The sequence below is a fragment of the Stegodyphus dumicola genome, chromosome 4 (assembly GCF_044657685.1).
Source record: "Stegodyphus dumicola isolate Sdum_Otavi_A_Nest chromosome 4, ASM4465768v1".
NCBI classification, from domain to species: domain Eukaryota; kingdom Metazoa; phylum Arthropoda; class Arachnida; order Araneae; family Eresidae; genus Stegodyphus; species Stegodyphus dumicola.
The window spans coordinates 231,982,259-232,003,573 of NC_140771.1; the positions used below are offsets into that span (position 1 = coordinate 231,982,259).

Consider the following 21,315-nt stretch of genomic DNA (forward strand, 5'->3'; position numbering starts at 1 on the left):
CACTTTTTCACAAATATGCAACTTAATAATATTTTTAGTTGATATCTTTCATGTTGTGGTAAGTAAATTTTAGCTGAACATGTTAATAAGCATTAAAAATTTCTCTCTCTAAATGGAACAAAAAATGACTATTGAACATTAAAAAATACAAGAATTACTCTTCACTATTTTATTAAAAATACAAATAGCTTAAATTTCTGAAAATACAATATTACGTGAATTCTGTGTTTTTCTCTTCTCGTTAACTGGTACAGAAGGAATTCTTTAACGCATGGACTTCGGTGGTAAATCTCACAACTTTAACGCGAAGCTTCTTGCAGCTTATACCGCCAAAATGCAACAACTTTTCATCGAAATGAAACGTCGCAAAATGTCGCAGCCGCGAACAAAAGACGAATACGATTCCATTTACCGACTTACTTAAGTTACGTGCCCCTATTCCAGGACCTCCGAAAACTGTTTCTAAGAGTCTTTGCCGGCAGCGAGATAAAAGGGAGAAGTAAAAATCCCGACGCCACTAATCACGTAATACTTATTATTTTTATTTTCTTTCTTTCCTTTCTTTTTATTTTTTTATTTTTATTCCTCTTCCTTTTCTTTTACCACTCTTCTCTTGAACCCGCTATCGAAGACGCGTCCAAGTTAATTAAGGCGACACATTTTGGGGAGCACCACATTTACCGGCCAATCGTTAAACTGAATAATTACCGTCGCAGAAATGATCTTTTGGAGTGGTGGAGAGGATTGTGATGAGGGTGAGGCGATAAGAATGGAATGAAAATAATAAATAAATAAATAAAAAGGAATTTCATTCTTCGGGTTGGCTCTTCCGCCTGTGGTTTATTTTACGTACTTTCCAAATGATTGTTTCGGAAAACAATATTTTCGTGAGATGCTATTCCAATAATTTTGAAAAAGTCGGAGAAGCCTTTTTTTTTTTTTTTTCGGTCAAGTACCAGGGTGGAGATTGGTTTAACAGGCTGTAGATTCTCCTTTGAGAAATTACACACTTAAAAAAAAAATCGTAGCTTTCTAAAAACGATATTCATTATTTTTTTAGTTGCCCGTAAGATTATTTTAGTCCATTCTTTGGAATTCTAGATAATTACAAACGAAATGAATTCGGATAATAGAATTTTACCAATTTCTTGTTGTTTTCGTTTTATTCAAATGTCAGTATGTATGCGTTCCTTTTTTAATTTATTCATTTATTTTAAACATTCCGCTATTTCCCTGGGAATCAAGGAATAACAAGCGCATTGCTAAAAGAGAAAAAATTAAAATTTCGATTCTGAGTAACACGGGCCAAACAGTGAAAATACTCGAAAACAGTAGAAATGCTCACCAAAACAGTGAAAGTACTTAAAAATATTCGACAATAATGAAAATACTTATCCAAATAGTGAAAATACTCGAAAACACCATACCACTTAGCAGGCTATTTAAAGCTAAATGAATTTTGCATTGCTTAAACTGCTGTGATAAATTTTAATGGCATTTGTACTGGACTGGATGTGGCAAAGCACAATTAGGTTATCTGCGTTTTTTGGGGATGTTTTAGTGGAATGTTGTAGAGACATTACGTTATTATTTGGAAGGAGAAGAGATGAAAACTGAGCAATGCCCTCGCCGGGACTTGAACCACAGACCTCTCGAATTCGCGTCGAGCGTGCTGACCACTACACCATGAAGGCATGCTAAAGAAGGCGGGAGATATACCTTATAAGTCTACCTAGAGAAACAAGTCTCCATTTGAAAATCCGTAAACTAGAAAAATATCGTATAAACCGCGCAACAACTGGGCAACAACCCTGCAACAACTGGGCAACAACCCTGCAACAACTGGGCAATACCGTGCAACAACTAGGCATTTAATAAGTTCATTTGCCCCACAATATCACATTTTCTGTTAGGTATGCTATTTCCGTAAATGTTCACTGAAATTTTTCAGTTCATGCAGTAACAGTAAAATTTCTGTTACTAAATACTGTTATACATTTTCTATTCCCCTTCCTCCGTTGAGTAGTTTGGCATAAAGTAGACATAAGTCTAAGATGCGTTAATTTTCCTTATTGTGTGTAGCGTAAGCAAGAGACAGTTTTTCTGAAAAAGTGCTGACCAAAGACATGCTCTCGAGTGCTTTGTCTCAATCAATTAACCAATCACCTAGATGATCATTTCTAGACGTTGCTTTAAAATAATAATAGTGATAAACTTTGATTGATTATTTTTGATTGTTTTTCATAAAGTAAATCTGAAACTGAAAATCACCTAATTTTATTTCATTCTAAACCGTAGAATTTTTTTATTAACAGACTCTACAAATTCAAATCTATTCAAATCTACAGTGTGAAAGCGAGGAGTCGCAATACTTCTCGAAATAAAGCAGATGTTTACCTCCAGCATGCGAAACTGTTGCCACTCGGAAAAATGAGGGCAAAAATCAGAGTTTGCAATTGATATCTGAGATTTCACCTTTTTTTTTTTTTTTTTTTTAAAAAAAGTGGACGTCGACGCTTTCCAGGACGCAGGAAAGAACTGCAGAAAGTTTGGTTACGTTGGCTGTAGTAGTGACTGAGTTACTCGCGAGCAAACACACAAACGTACATTCTTCTTTATACATATAGATATATCCTAAGTCGTTCTTTCGAACTTACCCTCTATAATTAAGACTATTACTTGCACTTTTTGATTGCTGAAACATGCTTATATATATGAATACTGCCCATTACTTATCCGAACTAATAAAAGATTTGAAAAGATTTGTGAACTGAATAACTCTTCAGCTGGCAAAATTCATGGTAGAGAGAAAACACACAAAAAGTATTCTTAAGTTTTATGCAAATGTTAGAATTAAACAAATATTACACGCACCACTCCAGAAAGACATTAGCAAGACTTTGCTCACGTTCTCTGCATAAATGGTTGTGAGTAATGGCAGCAGCATGTTTTCCTTTAAAACAAAATTAAATGCTCTTAAGCATTTGGAAAACGTTTTCCCAAACGGAAATGGAGTCACCCTCGGAAATTGCTAATCTAATGGAAATGAATGTGTGTAGCATAGCAACAATTGAAGTGAAATATAAAACACAAAGTCGAAACATCCTGAATAGCATATTCGTTAAAAAGCATGATAATCTCCAGAAAAGAATACATAAATTTCTTTGTTTACATTTTTGATAACAAAAACCTGAAGAGTTCTTCATTACACTTGCAAGAAAATTATTCCAACTGCATAATGACTTACAGATGGAAGGCGAATTGTAGGAAACACGCATTCGTCATTACCAAAAGAATAGAAGAAAGATTTCATTACTGGCTTTCCAAACATGTATGGAAAGCTCTGAATAACAAGCTCATTACGATGTTACTACAGGCTGTGGGTTTTCAAGGCAGGAGCTGGGAAAAGAGGAATGTTGAAGGTCACAGTAGTTTATATATATATATATATATATATAAAATGGGGCTTTCTACGTGTTATAAGTAAAATGTTCCGCTTCCTTCGATACTTGTATGGAAAATTATTTCACGGCCATACGCTGTCTTTTAACATATTTTTGGCTACGTGCAAATAATTTATTTTTAAAAAGGCTTTTCTTATGTTTTTAACAAGCATTAGATAACCAATGAACATAATTTTGACAAATTAAACTGTCACTAAAACGAAAGAAAAAAAAATAATTTCAAATTTTATACTACGCCCAAAGGTGCGTTGCTTTCACGGGGGATTCAAAACGGAATTTGAAAAGTGCTACAGAAATTCAAAGTCATTCGACGCAAAATACCGTTAGACATTGTAACGTCTTTCCGTTACTACGCTACCAAAATGATACTAGTAAGAAATGCGCAGAAACCTCGCGCATAAATCCATGCTTAAAGATGCACGAGATGTTAATGTAAATGGAACGCTTTGGAATCGTTGAGTTTGTTAATAAAAAATTGGTTACAGTTTTACAAACTATGAAATATATAATAAAACAAATTCGAAATTTGGGCAAATTCGAAATGCCCATATTCGAGTGGAGGTCTAAGTTATTCAAAATTTGATGTCTCTACACACCGGTGTTTTTTTCCAATGCTAGAAACATACACGCATCCATGCCAGTTGTTTATTATTTAATTTCTTTAAATATAGTACAGGGCTTTAATATTGGGTGGCAACAATTTGAAAAGTGATTCAGACTTTTATAGTGAACCAATGCAAAATGCCAAAATGAAATTAATAACCCTTCTGTGCTAACGCCCTTTGGGCTAAAAAAGGCGTCTCAAGCGGGAAAATGAAACTTGAAAATCTGTGTAATAGACACTGCACATGCTAAAGTTTAACACTACATATATAAATGCCATCTGAAAAAGAATCATAAATATTTATTAAGTAAATAATTTTTTTAAAAAAATCGGAAAGCTTTCACATTTTATGTTACGCTCAAATGGGCGTTTGTTTTTTTTTTACACACAAATGCACATTTCGAGAGCATTTGGACTAAAAATATTAAAAAAGCAACATATCTTTAGAATTTCCGATAGAGAGTCTCGCGCGCTGGAGATACAAATGTTTCATTTCGTACAGCGTTGCCACTGTCCGCTTTGAAATCCTTGAGTTTCAGGAAAAAAAAACTGAGCATGAAGTATCACAATCTTTATAGTTTTACAGAATAGGAAATAGATAATAAAATAAGTTCAAAGTTCAAAATTCGGCCTGCCAAGTGTTTATATTCGAGTGGACGACTGAGTTATTCAAAATTTGATGGCTTTGATGACGTTGTTTTTTCACAGTGCGAGAAACATTCATACATTCATGCAGACTCTTCATTATTTAATTTCTTTAAACGTAATACAGGTCAATAGTATTTGGTAGCAACAATTTGAAAAGTGATTCAACACTTTTGGTGATTCGACGCAAAATGCCGTTACCAGACTGATAGCTCTTATCTTTTTTCGAAAAAAGATAATATTCCATGAATATAATGCAAGACCACGTGTTTGCATTCATCGGCTGGACTCTGTACGGGCTCGGATAGAATCGTCTGCCATGCCCATCATATAGCCCCGACATCGCTCCATCGAACATCTACCTTTCTTCTTGTACCTTCTTACATGTTACTGGAGCTATCTTCCATTCTGCACGGGATGTCCGAAATGAAGTTGGTCAGCTTTTGGACTCCCCGCGACAAAGTTTCTAAGCCCAAGGCTTTGAAAAACTACCAAAACGTAGGCAGAAAACCATAGATTTGGATGAGAATTAAAACTCTCACTAAAGACACTGTTTTCCGCCCCCCTAATTTTATTAAGAATGTTTTTGGCGGAAAACTTTCGCTACAACCGGATATTTATTTAAAATAAATGCCAGCTAAAGAACAATAAAAAATGCATTAGACAATCCTGCGCATCACTTTGTTTTCATACATTTCGCAAACGTATCTTCACTTAATATAAAGTTATTTCATTAATTCGTAGTACTATAATGTTTCGTAAACTTTGATGAAATACGTATTGCTTTAACTTCAAATTTAATGTTCTTTCAGCAGTTACGAATAATAGAGCAAAATTATATGACACAGCCATGACAATAGTAGTAAAACAATTAAAAAAAAGCTAAGAAAAAGAGATTATTCTTTTTTAATATTTGAGTTAACAAGATTCTTTAATTGAAAATGAAATCAACATTAATTAACATAGGCACTTTAGACTGTAATGCCTTTCATGATCTGCGTGGGATGTAATATATTAACAAGGTTATTCACATCCTCAAGTGACTGCATGACGTCTTCTGTCCACAAGGCGATGAATTATCACCATTACCTCATTTTATTCTACACGTTTAAAGAAGCTCGTTGACTTTTAAATTTACACCCAAGTACACAGTGTAGAAACTAAATGACTTCAAAGGTTATCTGTAGGATCTATTATTCAATCGTCACTCATAAATTTTATTGAAAAATCAGCACAAAACAAATACTTAAAACAAAAAATAAAATTTTATTTATGTGTTCAAGCTAAATACTTGGACAACAGCTTTAATTTTTTTTCCGGAAAATTTTTCATTAATGATAAACAGAGAGAGGTAAAAAAACTTTAAAATTTTCTCAGAACATTTAAATGTACAAAATAAATGTTATTATCTTTCATTTTGTCTTGCAATTTTGTTCCATATTGCAACCATAATGATTATGTCGCTTAATTTTTGCGCATGCGCAAACAATATTAAATTTCAGGTTATTAAAAAAGTGATAGCGAAATGTCAACTGCATGATGTAATGACGTTTCAAAGTGTAAATCCATTTCCTTTTTGATTGACGATTACTGCCAATGATATTTTCGTTAAATATTTAGTGAAAATATTTAAAAAAAATCTGGATAAATTACGTCCAAATGGGCGTTCTTTAACATTTTTTGTGTTACCTTTATTTATTAAATATCATGCTCTTTACACTTAAAACATAAGATTCAGTTCAACAGCAATATCGCAAAATAATTTCAAAATGAGCATATTTTTAGAATTTTCGATACACAGTCTCGCGCGCTGGAGATACATTATTTTTTCTGTACAACGTTGCTATAGCTTGCTTTGAAATCCTTGAGCTTGTTAATCAAAAAATCGTTAAAGTTTTACAAAATATGAAATCCTAATAAAACAAATTCCAAATTTTAAATTTGGGCTTCCAGATGCCCATATTCGCAGTAGGATTACGTCATTCAAAACTGAATGGCTTAGGTACCGTTGTTTTATCACAATGCGATAAACATACACACATTTATGCAGATTCTTCATTATTTAATTTCTTTAAATATAGGACAGGGCAATAATATTTGGTGGCAACAGTTTGAAAAGTGAAACGGACATTTAGAGTGATTCGACGCAAAATCGCAGTCCCTCAGGGACAAAGCCCCTTTGGACTAAACATTGACGTTTGAATCTATTAGCTTCATCAAAAAGGAGATAAACAAAATGATGAATCAACAAGTAAATCTATAAAAGTCACACTTTTAGCCCACATCGGGCGTTAGCTCATATGGGATATTAATGTCGAAATGGAATTTTGCGTTGAATCACAATAATCGGCGTATCACTTTTCAGGTATTTGCTACCAAATATTATCGCCCAGTATTATTTTTGAAGAAATGAAATAACGAAGAATTTGTATGAATATAAGCATATTTCTCACAGTGTGAAAAAAAGGCGGAGGCATCAAATTTCGAATTACATCTGCTCGAACATGTGCACCTGCAAGCCCGAATTTCGAATTTGTTATATTAATCTATTTCATATTGTGTAAAACGTTAATGAATTTTTGATTCACAAACTCAACAATTTTTAAACGAGCAGTGGCAAAACGGTACGGATTAAAACATTTGTATCTCCAACTCGCGAGATTGTCTATCGTAAATTCTAAAGATATGCTGTTTTGAAATATCTGATGATTTTGCTGTTGAATTGAATTTTATGTGGAGTTAGTAAGAAAGTAGCGATATTTAATTAGTTAATACACAAAATGTTGGTAACAGAAAGACAAAAAACAATTTTTCCTACCCATCGTAATAAGGAAACTGCATGGTGTAATAACTTTTCGATAACATCTTAATAAAAAAAACAAATTAAAAAATATATGTCTTTTTATATGATTCAGATTTTTGTCATCAGAATCAGCACTTTCACATGTAGCAAAAATTTTAAAAATAGCCTGACTAGCATTTTTTGTTTTTCCCTTTTTGAAACAAAACAACATAACATGTTGAAAATGAACTTCTGGGTTCTTCCTTCTTAACACTACACCGGAAAAAATATATACAACAATACACGCAAGAAGTAAGCAACAGAAGCAGAAAAGACCATATTTAAATATCTGCTTCAATCAAGATCACTTTTTATCAGAAGTAGCATTTTAATTAGCAGAAAATTCGCTCTGATTTGAAAAACTTTCAGAACTTTCCGCATGGTCCAATATATATAAGTATATATATATATATATATATATATATGTTGTATGATCTTAAATTCATTTAGTGTGAAATAATTCTACTACTTGCGCAATTGCTGCAAAGTAAGTTAATAATAATTTATTTACTAAATAAAATTGATAAAATTTTCTCCTCAAATTAATTATAGTAGAATAATCTGAAAAGAGTGAATCCATACTTAGTAAGTTCTATTTCGAAAGATGTTTTTAAGTAACTTGAATGTAAATTGTTAAAAATGTTTAACGGGGACTGGAATTAAATCATTTGTTTTTCCATTAAAGTTTGTATATAACTGCTTTTCTATCAATATTTCATGTGTTCTTTTAATGTTTCATGGGTTCCATTAATGTTTGTATATAACTGCTTTTCCATAAATATTTTATGGGTTCCATTAATGTTTGTATATAACTGCTTTTCCATAAATATTTTATGGGTTCCATTAATGTTTTATGGGTTCCATCAAAGCTTGTAATAACTTCTTTTTCCATTAATATTTCATGTGTTCTATTACAGTTTGTATATAACTGCTTTTTCATTAATATTTCATGTGTTCCATTAATGTTTTATGGGTTCCATTAATGTTGTTTGCTACTGTTGTTATTCCATTAATGCTTGTTTAGCGAACACTTAGGCCAGTCTTCAAACTGCACAAACTTACCTAAATTCAAAACTTTCTTAAAAAAATATGCATTGTGTAATTTATGTAATTTTAATATAAAAAGAATGGAATACTTCAATTAATTAACAAAAATATTTATTTTACATACCCTAAAATATGCAAAAGCGATTCAGATAAATGGACTTCAGAATGGGTTGAATCCGTAAAATTGGAGTTCTATATTTAGAATGAAACTAAAACTATCCACATTTTCTCTTAGAACAGATCGTTTCGTTAAACCATTTCTCGAAAAGAAAAACATAGTCGTTAAGCCCACATTCGTAAATTAAACCGGTACGTGACATTTTAAAAAGAATCGGTAAAGACTGCTGAAGTAAATTTTATGACATTGACTGCTTTAATTATTTTTAGCTTCTTATAAAGGGAATTAAAAGTGCGTCATAAATTTTCACAACCAAAGATGGAAGCCACGTGCGAGTCGAAATGGCGATTTTTTTTTTTTTTTTTTTGTAATTATTATTATTCTCTTATTACTTGCGATGCTATTTTCAGTGAGTTACGATGAAACTTTGGAATTTCTATTGCTGCCATTAACGAAACTGACTCTTTGACATCTGAACTGTATTAGTTAATTAAAGAAAATTGTGCAATTGCTATTTACTTTAAAGTGCGTTTCGTTGAAGCGAATGTACATTACAGACCTAAAACAAATCATGAAAAAACTTATGTGTCCAATGCATCTTTAGAAAATCGAACCCAAGAAGCCATAAACTTACTCTGCTTTGAAAGCAAGTATGTATTATTTATACACTAAATAATATTCACGGTTCAATGTTATTCCTCACAACCATTTTTGTAAGTTTTGAAAACACGTGCAAGTAAAATTAATACTTGTTAAATTGTTATTAATTATTGTGAAATCTGGCTCGAACAGTCTCCAGTCTTCACATTTCAGCAAGTACGTTATTTGAAGCTCATACTTCATAGTAAATAGAGTTAAACATCATTTATGAATACTCAGAGATATACAGATATTAATTTTTCAATGAGAAAGTTCCCATTGCATAGTAGTGATAATTCAGCATAATGAAACGTAGCATCAATCATAAACGCGATGATCTTAAAATATCTAACTAGAGCTGAATGAACCACAACTTACTGTAAAATTTCTAATAATGTTATTCCTCAAATATGTTATTGACGTTGAAATATAAATCATCGAATATGTAACTTCGATTCTGAATCAAAATGATGAATTTTCAAAATCTTTGTTTCAAGAGACAGAGGATTATGTTATGCGCTTAATTTTGAGACAATCCAAATTACAAGTTCTGCCTAATGATAATTTTATCCTCGTGTGTGTTTTAATACAGAATAAATACCGAAAAATAACCTACAAAACTGCAAAGCAACGGACTACGCAGATTCATTGTTTTGGCATGGTGTCAATGATAAGCCTTTTGTTATATATACTCACATGGATATTTCTTTTTCTGTTCTACCACTACACAATAATAATTTATAGAAAAGCCATCAAAAAATTTTAAAAACCGTTAAAAGTGAAGAAAACGTTTAGAACATTAGCTGAAATTATGCAAAATACATTAATTTTCATTTTCTATTACATATTTTTATTCATAGCTATGAGCAACAAAAATTCAGCGATTCAAAAGAAAAAAATTAACTATTAAATGAATGACTAGATATTGCTTTGGTTTCAAAAAGGAGATAAGTATTCACTTTAGCAAAAGGGTAGTAAAAGTTCACGAATAAAGCCTATCCAAACTTTCCTATATAAATAAATAAGAAAACATTCTAGTATTAATGGCTTATGAAGAAATTAATGTCCCCAAAAAATTACACCAAAAGTGCCTTCAGAAACGAGAGAAAAGTGAGCTTGGGAAATGGCTTGTGCAAATACATATTTATCCCGTTTCACTTAGTTTTCTATGTCTCCATTCGTCAGCGAAAGGAAAACGTGTCGTTTTATAAAAGGTAAAAGGGGTCTATGAAAAATGATTTCATGCTTTTTTCTATCTCTTTTTTTTTTTACGATGTCGCTAAAGAAAAGAGAAAATCCAGAGGTATGTTTTTCTGAGTGTTTAAAGTTTAAATGTCTCATCTCTCTTTTACAGGCAGTTTTAAATCTTCCAAGCTCTCTTAAACATGCCAGCGAAATGTTGGGGTTTTTACCACGTATTCGGAAAGTTTTTATTTTTTTTAAACTGAAAAAATTTCGAAATTTATAAAACGAAACTGCACAAGGCAAGTTTTAAATTATTGCAACTGTCGATAATGAAACTAAGATTAGAAACACAAATTTTGGAAAGTGGAATACATGTTATTATTATCATTATTATTGTTATTGTTATCGGAAAAACGTTAATCAATCTAAAAGTGAAAAAAGCATTAAAAAAAGAAGAAAATCTGAAAGGTTTTTAGATTTTAAATTACGTCTAACAAGGTTTTTTTTTTTTTTTTTTTTTTTTTTTTTACATTTTTACATTTTTTTCTTACTTTTATTTATTAAATATCATGTTCTTCGCATATAAACCATAAAATTCAGTTCAACAGCAATATCGCAAAATAATTCCAAAATGAGCATTATTTTAGAATTTCCAGAGATAATTTTTTTTTTCCTGTATAGCATTGCCACAGCTCTCTTTGAAATCGGTGAGTTTGTTAATCAAACATTCGTTAAAGTGTTACAAAATATGAAATCGATAATAAAACAAATTCCAAATTCCAAATTAGGGCTTCCAGATGCCCATATTCGGGTGAAGACGTATGTTATTCAACATTTGATGGCTCTAGGTACCGTTGTTTTATCTCAATGCCAGAAACATACATACATTTATGCCGATTCATCATTATTTAATTTCATTAAATATAATACAGTCGATAATATTTGGTGGCAACAATCTGAAAAATGAAACTCCGTTTATTGCGAAACGCCATAAAATGCCAAAAGAAAATTAATATTCCTTCTGGGCTAACGCCCTTTGGGGTAAAAATTACTCTGCTCTCCCACCAAGTTGCATTTGGGCTATTAATTTTAATGGGAGTTTGACCTCTCAAACTACGATGAAGATGGTTTGCAGTACGAATGTATTTTGAAAACTTTCTAATTGTATTTCGAATTAAAAAGGCTTAGCAATCAAAAAGCTTTTTCTCTAAATCGAATTAAAGAGAAATATATTAATCGTACCAAACTTACTAAAGTGCTCTAATAATAAAGCTTCGCTTCGTAAATAAAAGAGAAAGTTAAAAAAAAAAAAAAAAAAGTAATTTAAAGCTAAAGAATGTTCGAAAAAAAAATGTTTAAACAATGACGACTGAAGGGAGGGAACATATAAAAAAAAAAAAAAAAAAAAAAAAAAAATGTTTTCACTGATTCATTTAAATGCATACAAATAATGAAACATACGATGGATTCTTTCGCAATCAATTTGTAAGGTTACTCGAATTTTGGGATCCATTAAAAATAACCTGTAATGTTATAAAACAATGAACAAATGGATTGGATATGAAAGTACATAAGAAAAAAACACAAAGCATAATAAAAAGGGAAATGCAATTATAATCCTGCTCTTCCTCCATCTCCCCCTCCCATTTTTTCCCATAAGATTACGTACATCCCTGCCTTCTCGATTTAGGCAGAACTGCAATCGTCTACCAATCAGGATTCTACAGCTGCACACCTGAATCACTCAGCATTTCATTATTTAAGGCTACCACCCAATATGTATACATTAGACGCACTTCAGACTGTTCTTTTCTCATCCTGGACCGCCGACTCACAATAACTCGATCCGACACGCTAACTCGCGTGCGACCTGACGCTCTGTAGCGTGTCCATCCGTCTAACCCCCCTCCAAACTCCGCCTTAACCGACCCAGCGGCCAACTGACACATCCCCCCCTATTTCTACACAGCAACAAGGTGTAGTAAGTGCAAAATCAAATCACTCTCCTTATTTTTAAGTCAATTCGGAAATGATACAGAGCTTACGGTGTTTTTGCTTAGAAAGCACAGAGCTGGCTGTAAGTTTTAGAGTAAAGTTTATGAGATTCAGTAATATATAACGATTAAGGTTTTGATTTTTTGCTACCGCGTTTACATAATAGACCTTAGTTAAACTAATGTGCAATTCTTATTAAATGAGGCTCCTATATGCAGGACATTTCACAAAACATACGTATAAGTGCTTAATTGGTGCGGAAATTATTTGCTGTACGTAAATTGGCTGCATGATAAGTAACTGCAAATTGACAGTTTGGTTTTTGACAGTTTTACGTGTCTCTGAAGGTTCTCATCCACAATCTTATAATTTACCTAAGTGTTGTACGTTATAATTTACCTACGTGCGTACGGGTACAAGTACGATTGTAAGTTAATAAAATTTATTCTTATCAAAAGAAATATATTAGAATGCTAAAAGTTTCATTGGAGATATTCCTACAAGTGTTCACAACAGCACGCAGTATAATCAGTAGACTACTAAAAACTACTAAGACTACTAAAAACGCAATGCAAAGTGCATCTAAAGAGAAAGCTACTCGGATATCTCAGTTCATGCAGAACTTAACAACTCGCAACAACAATAACTAAGCAACTGTAATTGTACTCAGACAAGTTCCAAGTCCCTCTGTTATGCTGGAATATCATACACTTGGTACGACGTAGTCCAGCTCATTTGAAGTGGTGCGCTTGGGCGTATGACTATGATGATTCCTTAGGAATGGTTCTCGCATGACTATGATGATTCCTTAGGAATGGTTCTCGCATGACTATGATGATTCCTTAGGAATGGTTCTCGCATGACTATGATGATTCCTTGGGAATGGTTCTCGCATGACTATGATTTCTCGCATGACTATGATGATTCCTTTGGAATGGTTCTAGCATGACTATGATGATTCCTTTGGAATGGTTCTCGTATGACTATGATGATTCCTTTGGAATGGTTCTCGTATGACTATGATGATTCCTTAGGAATGGTTCTCGCATGACTATGATGATTCCTTAGAAATGGTTCTCGCATGACTATGATGATTCCTTTGGAGTAGTTCTCGCATGACTATGATGATTCCTTAGGAATGGTTCTGGTATGACTATGATGATTCCTTAGGAATGGTCTGGTATGACTATGAGGATTCCTTAGGAATGGTTCTCGCATAACTATATGTATATGATTCCTTAGGAATGATTCTTTTAAGAGGGGCAATAAGAGAGGACTGCAAGACATCACAGGTCTGGGAGAGTTCGAAGCTTCTTCTTCAAGACAAAACATAAGAATACACACAAACTCACGAATAAATACAGATACAGGTACAAATAATTATAGAAATAGTAACAGTTATCAAAGTTATATACATAAAATAAAGTACAAATAAGTAAAGTAGATAGACGAATTAAGTCCATAGTCAGGATGAACTCAGACTCCCTCTCTCCAGTCTTTTATGGTTTTCAACCGGTCGCGGGATATTACTAGAGTTTTCTGTTTCTCGAAATTACTGCAAAGCAATACGAGGATGGAATTATAGTTACAGCTAAAATTGTGGTCAACTAGATTTATTCAATTTATATGCAAACTAGCAGCTACACTACCAGCCTTTGTCTGGCTTTTAAATGCACCGGAAAAATGACTGAAGGGAATACCAAACGTTAAATTTAAAAACTGCGCAGAATTTTACTCTGCAGAAGAACTTCATAAAAAAAAATAATAAATAAGTAAAAAAACTGAAAAAAATCTGAAAGGTTTCAGATTATAAATTACATCCAAATGGCCGTTTTTTTAACATTTTGTTTATTTATTAAATATCATGTTCTTCCCACTTAAACCATAAAATTCAGTTCAATAGCAATGTCGCAAAATAATTTTAAAATGAGCCTATCTTTAGAATTTCCGATACACAGTTCCTCGCGCTGGAGATAAAAAAGGTTCCCCCCCCCGTAGAGTGTTGCCATTGCTCGCTTTTAAATCGTTGAGTTTGTTACTCAAGTTTGTTCGTTACTTGCTATTTGTTAAAGTTTTACAAAATATGAAATCGATAATAAAACAAATTCCAAATTTCAAATTTGGGATTTCAGATGCCCATATTCACAGTAGGATTACGTCATTTACAATTGGATGGCTCTAGATACCGTTGTTTTATCACAATGCGAGAAATATACATACTTTTATGCAGATTTTTCATCATTTAATTTCTTCAAATATAATGCAGGACTCTAACATTTGGTGGCAACAGTTTGAAAGGAGATTCGTCGTTTATAGTGATTCAACGCAAAATCGCAAAATGAAAACAATATTCCTTCAGGGGCAAAGCCCATTTGGACTAAAAATAAAAATAAATAAAAAAAAGTATTATATATAACACAATTACAATGAAATAAGCAATATCCCTTAATACAAATATTAATTATCCTAATAAATAAATTAACCAACTTCCCGTTGCCTTCTCTCAACAAACGTCCAGTATCCAAGAGAAACATTAAATTTAAAAACTGCACAGAATGATCGCCCTCATTTTCCCAAGTGGCAACAGTGCTGATTTTCAACAGTCAACAGTCCAGTATACAATTCAATGAAAAATTGTTGCCAAAACCCCATTTCTAAAAGAATGAATCTATTCAAAATGATGCGATAAAATCGAAAAATAAAATTAAAAAAAAAAATCTGATTAGAATTTTGAAAAAAATCGCTTCGAGGTGCACTGGCTCTTGTCTAGATGCACCTATACCAAATTTCATAATCCTGGGTCTATTAGCTTGCTCGCAGCACGAACGAAAGACACACAGACTCTTTCTTTTATTATATGTAGAGATTACCGAAATAATCATTTACTCAATGTTACATGTATTCTTACTTTTTTGGCATAGCTTGCTCTTAAACATTTATCCTGCGCTATATTACACAGCAAGATATGACAATTTTATTTATAATTCTGTAGAGGCATTAGGTTATTTCGAAGCAGGAGAGATAAAAAATGAGCAAAGCCTTCGCCGGGAATCGAACCACGGACCTCTCGAATATGCGCCGAGCGTGCTGGCCACTACACCGCGAAGGCTTGCTAAGAAGACGGGAGAAACACTTTATAAGTCTACTAAAATTACCTATCTGAATACAAAATTCGTAACAAAATTATATATACAAAATTATAGGACCATGACGATATAATTTACCTGCAGTACAGCATAATTGCAAAAACAATCTGCGAAAATTACAGAGAGGATGTTGCATTCATTAATGTTTGCGGAATGGCTCAAAAGATTTGAAGTTGGCATAATAGACAAACCACATTCAAAGAGACCGAAAGAATAAGTGTACGTGAGAATTTGATGCTAAGCTCGAGAACTTTAAATATCAGACTGTGATATTGAAAGATATGAAAGATGAATTATGAATACTGATATTACTGAAAGATATGCAAATTACTGAAATTATAAAATATTACTAAAAGATATGAAAGGTGAATTATTTATGTTTTTTTTAGTAACAAAAACCAGTGAAATATTCGGCAAGCACCTAATTCATGGTGTTTGAGAAATTTTATGCATGGGGCTCTCATTTATTGAAAACCACGTAAGAATTCGCAGTTAAGATGTATTTTTATGCTAACATCCGTATTATTTTATGAAAGCCAAATTAGAATTCACAACAACGTACAGAATTTACTTTAAATGATATGGCTTTGTTTAATGAACTCTTACGGGTAATGAATGCATGATTATTCAGAGACAAACAAAATATATTACACTTATCATTCTCACTGGTGAATACAAATCCAACGCATAAATCATTGCTTTACAATGATACATATTAAGCTTGTAATGATTATAAAACACAAACTCAAAAACGGCTTCATTCACTTCTCAATGATTTGCATGCAATCATGAATTTCATTTCGCACCTGCATTTTGAACATTTAGGCGTCTATTTTGGGGGGTTTGTTAATGAATCGCAGTGCAATGTTTGCCATAATTCTAATAACTGCTTACCGACTTAATAAGCTGAGGTCAATCAAATAATTTGATTTCAATGGAAGGGACGCATTTTGATTTTACATGACGTTAAATATGATATTCTAACGAATAAAAAGACATTCATCAGTCATATATTTAGAAATTTTTCAGGAATTTAATAGAACTTAGCATCGTATTTGCTTACCACTACAAGCATAATTTTTTATTTTACATGACGTTAAATTTGATATTGTAACGAATAAAAAGATATTCATCAGTCATATATTTAGAAATTTTTCAGGAATTTAGTAGAACTTAGCATCGTATTTGCTTACCACTACAAGCATAATTTTATTACTATGTATAATTTGCAAGAACTCATAGATTACATCACATTTGAAGAGAATGAATTTACATGAGAAGAGAGAATGGTGGTTCTTTTGACATCTGAGAGAGAATGGTTTTTATTTTTAATATCAAAATATTATATGAAAAAAATTTTGGCAGATTTTCAGTAATATCAGTATTCTAATTCATCTTAATTTTTTTAAGTTTTCTACATTTTTACAAATTGAAGAGTTTTTCAGAAGTTAGCTCCTCCTCCTTGTTAATACGAAGTGGTATATTCTGTCAGTTTTATTTAAATTGTTGAACGACGTTTAGTTTTACATAAATTATTAAAACAGTTTACATGTGCACCTTTGATTTTGTAGTTGTTGCTAATGCTCCCTTGTCCTAACCTATAGTCAGCCCAAGCACACAAAATTCCTCGTGGCAAGAACCTTGAGCATCTTACAGGTGACAGTGCGATTTAGCTCAACTCCTCCCAGTTTTGATGGAGAGCACCCCGGGTCGACGGATCTGAGAGTCTCCCCACCCCTCTTCCAATACCACCAATCTCTCGAGAGGACTTTCGGCTTGCCGCATATTTAGAGTGCCCCCATAGCACAAGGAGACTATACATTTCCAAGCATTCATGACTTCTCCGGGATTCGAACTCGGGCCCTTCGGCACGGCAGTCAGCGAAACTTACCACTACACCGGTTCGGTGGCGCCTTCTAGTTTTATTGGTACAGTAAGACCCCGCTTAACACGGGGGATACGTTCCATCGAATTAGAGCGTAATGCGAAACAGCGCTAAGCGAGGCTATCTTAACATGTAAATAATGGGGTTAGGGGAAGACGGATAAAAAATGGTTAGGCATTAAATTTAATAATATTTTTTTTAATAAAAATAAAATCAAACATTTATTTCTTACAAAAATAAAAACAATATAAACGCATATACTTTTAAAAACAAATAAAATTCTCAGTCAGATCATTCAGTCTATTGTGGGTTTCCAATTTTCTGCCTTTTTGTCAAGAAGGCATTATGATAGATTGGCTTAATGGCATATTGCGTGGCAATTTCGTCGTCAATCCATATAGACAGTCGTTTTTCCACTTCCTCTATAATGTTATTTCTAGAACGGGTAATTTTAGTTGCAGAGCTTGACGTAATTGCAGTTGCCGATGACAGTATTTTTTCTTTATTCTTAAGAATTTTCCTTATTGTTGAAGTTGCCAAAATCAATGCAGCACTAATTTGAGATTGACGTTCACCAGAATCTAATCTTCTAATCATTTGCATTTGAGTTTCCAGTGAAATGCTTTTTCTGGTTGCTTTCTTTTCTTGTTTTTATTATCACCCATGATAAAAACTAAAGATCATAATATTTGTCACTGTATTAATCGTTATAGTATTGTACAAATTTAAACTTACAATAATGTCAACAAATGCTTCAAATGATAAAAATGCGTCCACCAAGCAAGAAACACAACTACACTGTTTCGGATATGTTATTTGGAAACCTAGCGCTGCGCACAATTTCGGAGAACCCCCGGGTGAGCGCTAAACCGAAACAGCGTTAAGCGGGGTCTTACTGTAGTTAATTAAACGTCTTTAAAGAATTTCAACTATTTAAAAAGTTGCAAATTTTTGTTTACATCATCTAATAAAGAATGATTTTTTCAGTAGGTAAAAAAATAATCTATTCTCATCGGTTTAGCACGATGTTAATCCGAAGTTAAAAGAACAGTTCAACTTTAAAACTCCTTTTATTTAGCTTTTATTCTCGATAGATTTCTAAATCTATTTATTAAATGAATATTTAAATACGCTGTAAGCTTACATACACAATAAAGAACATTTTGTATGAACTCAATCTAAAATAGTATTTCTTGAAATGAAAAATTATGGAAAGAATTTTTATCGTAATTGAGGCGCAATTTTACTTTTACATTTTAGATCTAACATAATAATGTTCCAAATTATAAAGAGACACCAATTAAAAATGCAGCGGAAGCGGCGAAAACCTCTCTCTCTCTCTCTCTAAAGGTTCCTAATTAAATTTTATTAGGTGATTTTAAAAGATCCCGAGGATTTAAGACCTTTCATTAAATTAAGTGCTTAATTATTATCGCAAAGTATTTAGAAAGCAGTTTATTTTATAATTACTCCACTTCTTTAATAAATGTATATTTATTATTCTACTATGATACTTCTAATGTTTGTTGAGCTTTATTTGCTATTACTTCTCAGTTAATGAAATAGTGTACAGATTTCTGCGCTGAAACATAATGATTGCTAGTAACTTCTCACTGAATGGAAACGTGGACACTTTTGTGGGGGAGGGCATTTATTTTAGTTCCTTGTTTCTACAATTTTTTTTTTTTTTTTGGTTAATTTGTTTTTCAATATTAACTTTGATTTCCATAAAAATATTTCTGTTTCAAAAACCTTCTTTTAAATCATTATTTAAATTATTTTCGAGTTTACGTTTTAAAACAATATTTTGAGAATCATAGCATAACTAAATGGGACAAAATAGATGATTTTATAAATGGGAAATAATATGAAAATTTTAAAACAGTACTTGTATTATGTCATCATTTTTTACAGAAAATTAAGTGACGCTCTTTGACACAAATTTAAGTCAAATTAGGAAACAAATCTGAAAAATCAGACTTGTAAGCAAAAGGTTGGATACAATTTACAACAGTGAAGGTATAACCTTGTAAGGATCCTAAGTTTTACTAACGTTTATTTTATTTTAAATCTTTACTATCACTTCTTATTTTCTACTTCCGGCCAGAATTAAAAGCTTTTAACTTATTTATGCAAATTTGTCTTGCTAACGCCAAGTACTTAAGTTGTGGCTTTTTGCCAAGCAAGAGAGAGGAAGGAGTTATTAGAAGCAGGCCGCTTGCCATAGTAGTTTTACTCGGTTGCTGGTTGCCTACAAGGCCAGAGGTTTAATCCTCGTGATAATTTTAAACGTATCGTAGTTTTAGCAGCTCTCTATACTACATACGGCTTTTTGTTAATTGACGGCCAATCTTAGAGTAGGCACTTGTAGAGTAACCCAAAGTTAGTTTTAGTTAGAGCTTTTATTTAGTATTTTTATATTCTTACGTTCAGACCACAAGTGGTTGGTCTCTGTATTCCGAAGTCCGGAAAGCTCTGTAAAAATAGAAAAATAAAGGGTTTCGTATACCCTTCTTGTGTGTATTGTCTACTTCACAATTTATTGAACATAGCTTTAGTAAGCTCCCTGTTCCGAGTCAGGACAGTTAATGTTTCCAAAGCAAGTAAAGAGGAATACCAATCCTGATAACCTGATAGGTAATTTCATACAATTCACAATCTAGGCGCGATACAATGAGCAATGGTTTATACTAAAATGCATTCCCCGTACCACGAAATGCAATGAAGCCTCCCTAAAACCATTGCCTGCAGTTCTAGATGATGATAAGACTGCTTGGAAAGAGTTGCCTTAAAGAATGTGACTACTGGTGACATTCAATATTTTGGTAACATTCGGTGATGACATTCGATGGTGTTACAATACTTATTTATATCCTCAGAAATATTATTCACTTTCAGAGACATGTCTTCTACGAAAGATGATTATAAACTTCATATGTATACATTACAGTGAGATGAGGCGAAAATTTTTTTTTCCCTCTTTTCCGCGGTTCGAGCTTTTACGTTATGCCTATTTAAATCTATCAAACCAAAGTAATATGCTTTTGAAAAATGCTTGTATTCCTTACAGTGAGAAAACATGAACTGCGATACAATGAGAGTTGAAATTTCTCAGGATTTATTTTTGTAGAATCAAATTGTATCATAGGCTTTAAAACAATATAAGCGTTTCCCTGTGAAAAATGTAACTGAAACCGCTGTATTTCCAGGTAAAAATGAAATAGCGATAGGAGTCACTGAACACTGGTAGTTCGGTCTGAGGCTCGAATCCCGGCGAACGGGCTGGTTGCATGGCCGTTTTCTTCGTTGTTTTCCATGTGTAACGGGCCCACCAGCGGCCGAGCGGTAAAGATGCTGAACACTGGTAGTTCGGTCCGAGGTTCGAATCCCGCGAACGGGCTGGCTGCATGGGCGTTTTCGTGGTTTTCCCCTTGTGTAACGTGTATACGAGCCAGTTTCCCTTAGAAAGTCCTCCACGAAGGCATCCCTCCCTTTAGGCAGATAGCCCTCGTGTGCTTTGCCGTAATTGAATAATCCAATCCAATCCATGTGTAACGTGTATACGAGCCAGTTTCCTTTAGAGATTCCTCCACGAAGGCATCCATCCTCACAGGCTAGACATAATCGGTACGAACTAAAGGGTTTCGCTGGTTTAGTCATTCGGTTACTGCCAACCTTTTTTATTTGGACTAACTAAAGACTAATGATGTAGGCTGTTGTTTTAATTAAATACCTTAGACCCTTA

At 32.9% G+C, this 21,315-nt stretch overlaps 1 long non-coding RNA gene across 1 annotated transcript in view; it reads right to left on the reverse strand.

Annotated features, from left to right (window-relative positions):
• Nucleotides 1-21,315, reverse strand: part of LOC146997838 (uncharacterized) — a 201,220-nt gene that overhangs the window by 113,845 nt on the left and 66,060 nt on the right. The window lies entirely within an intron of this gene.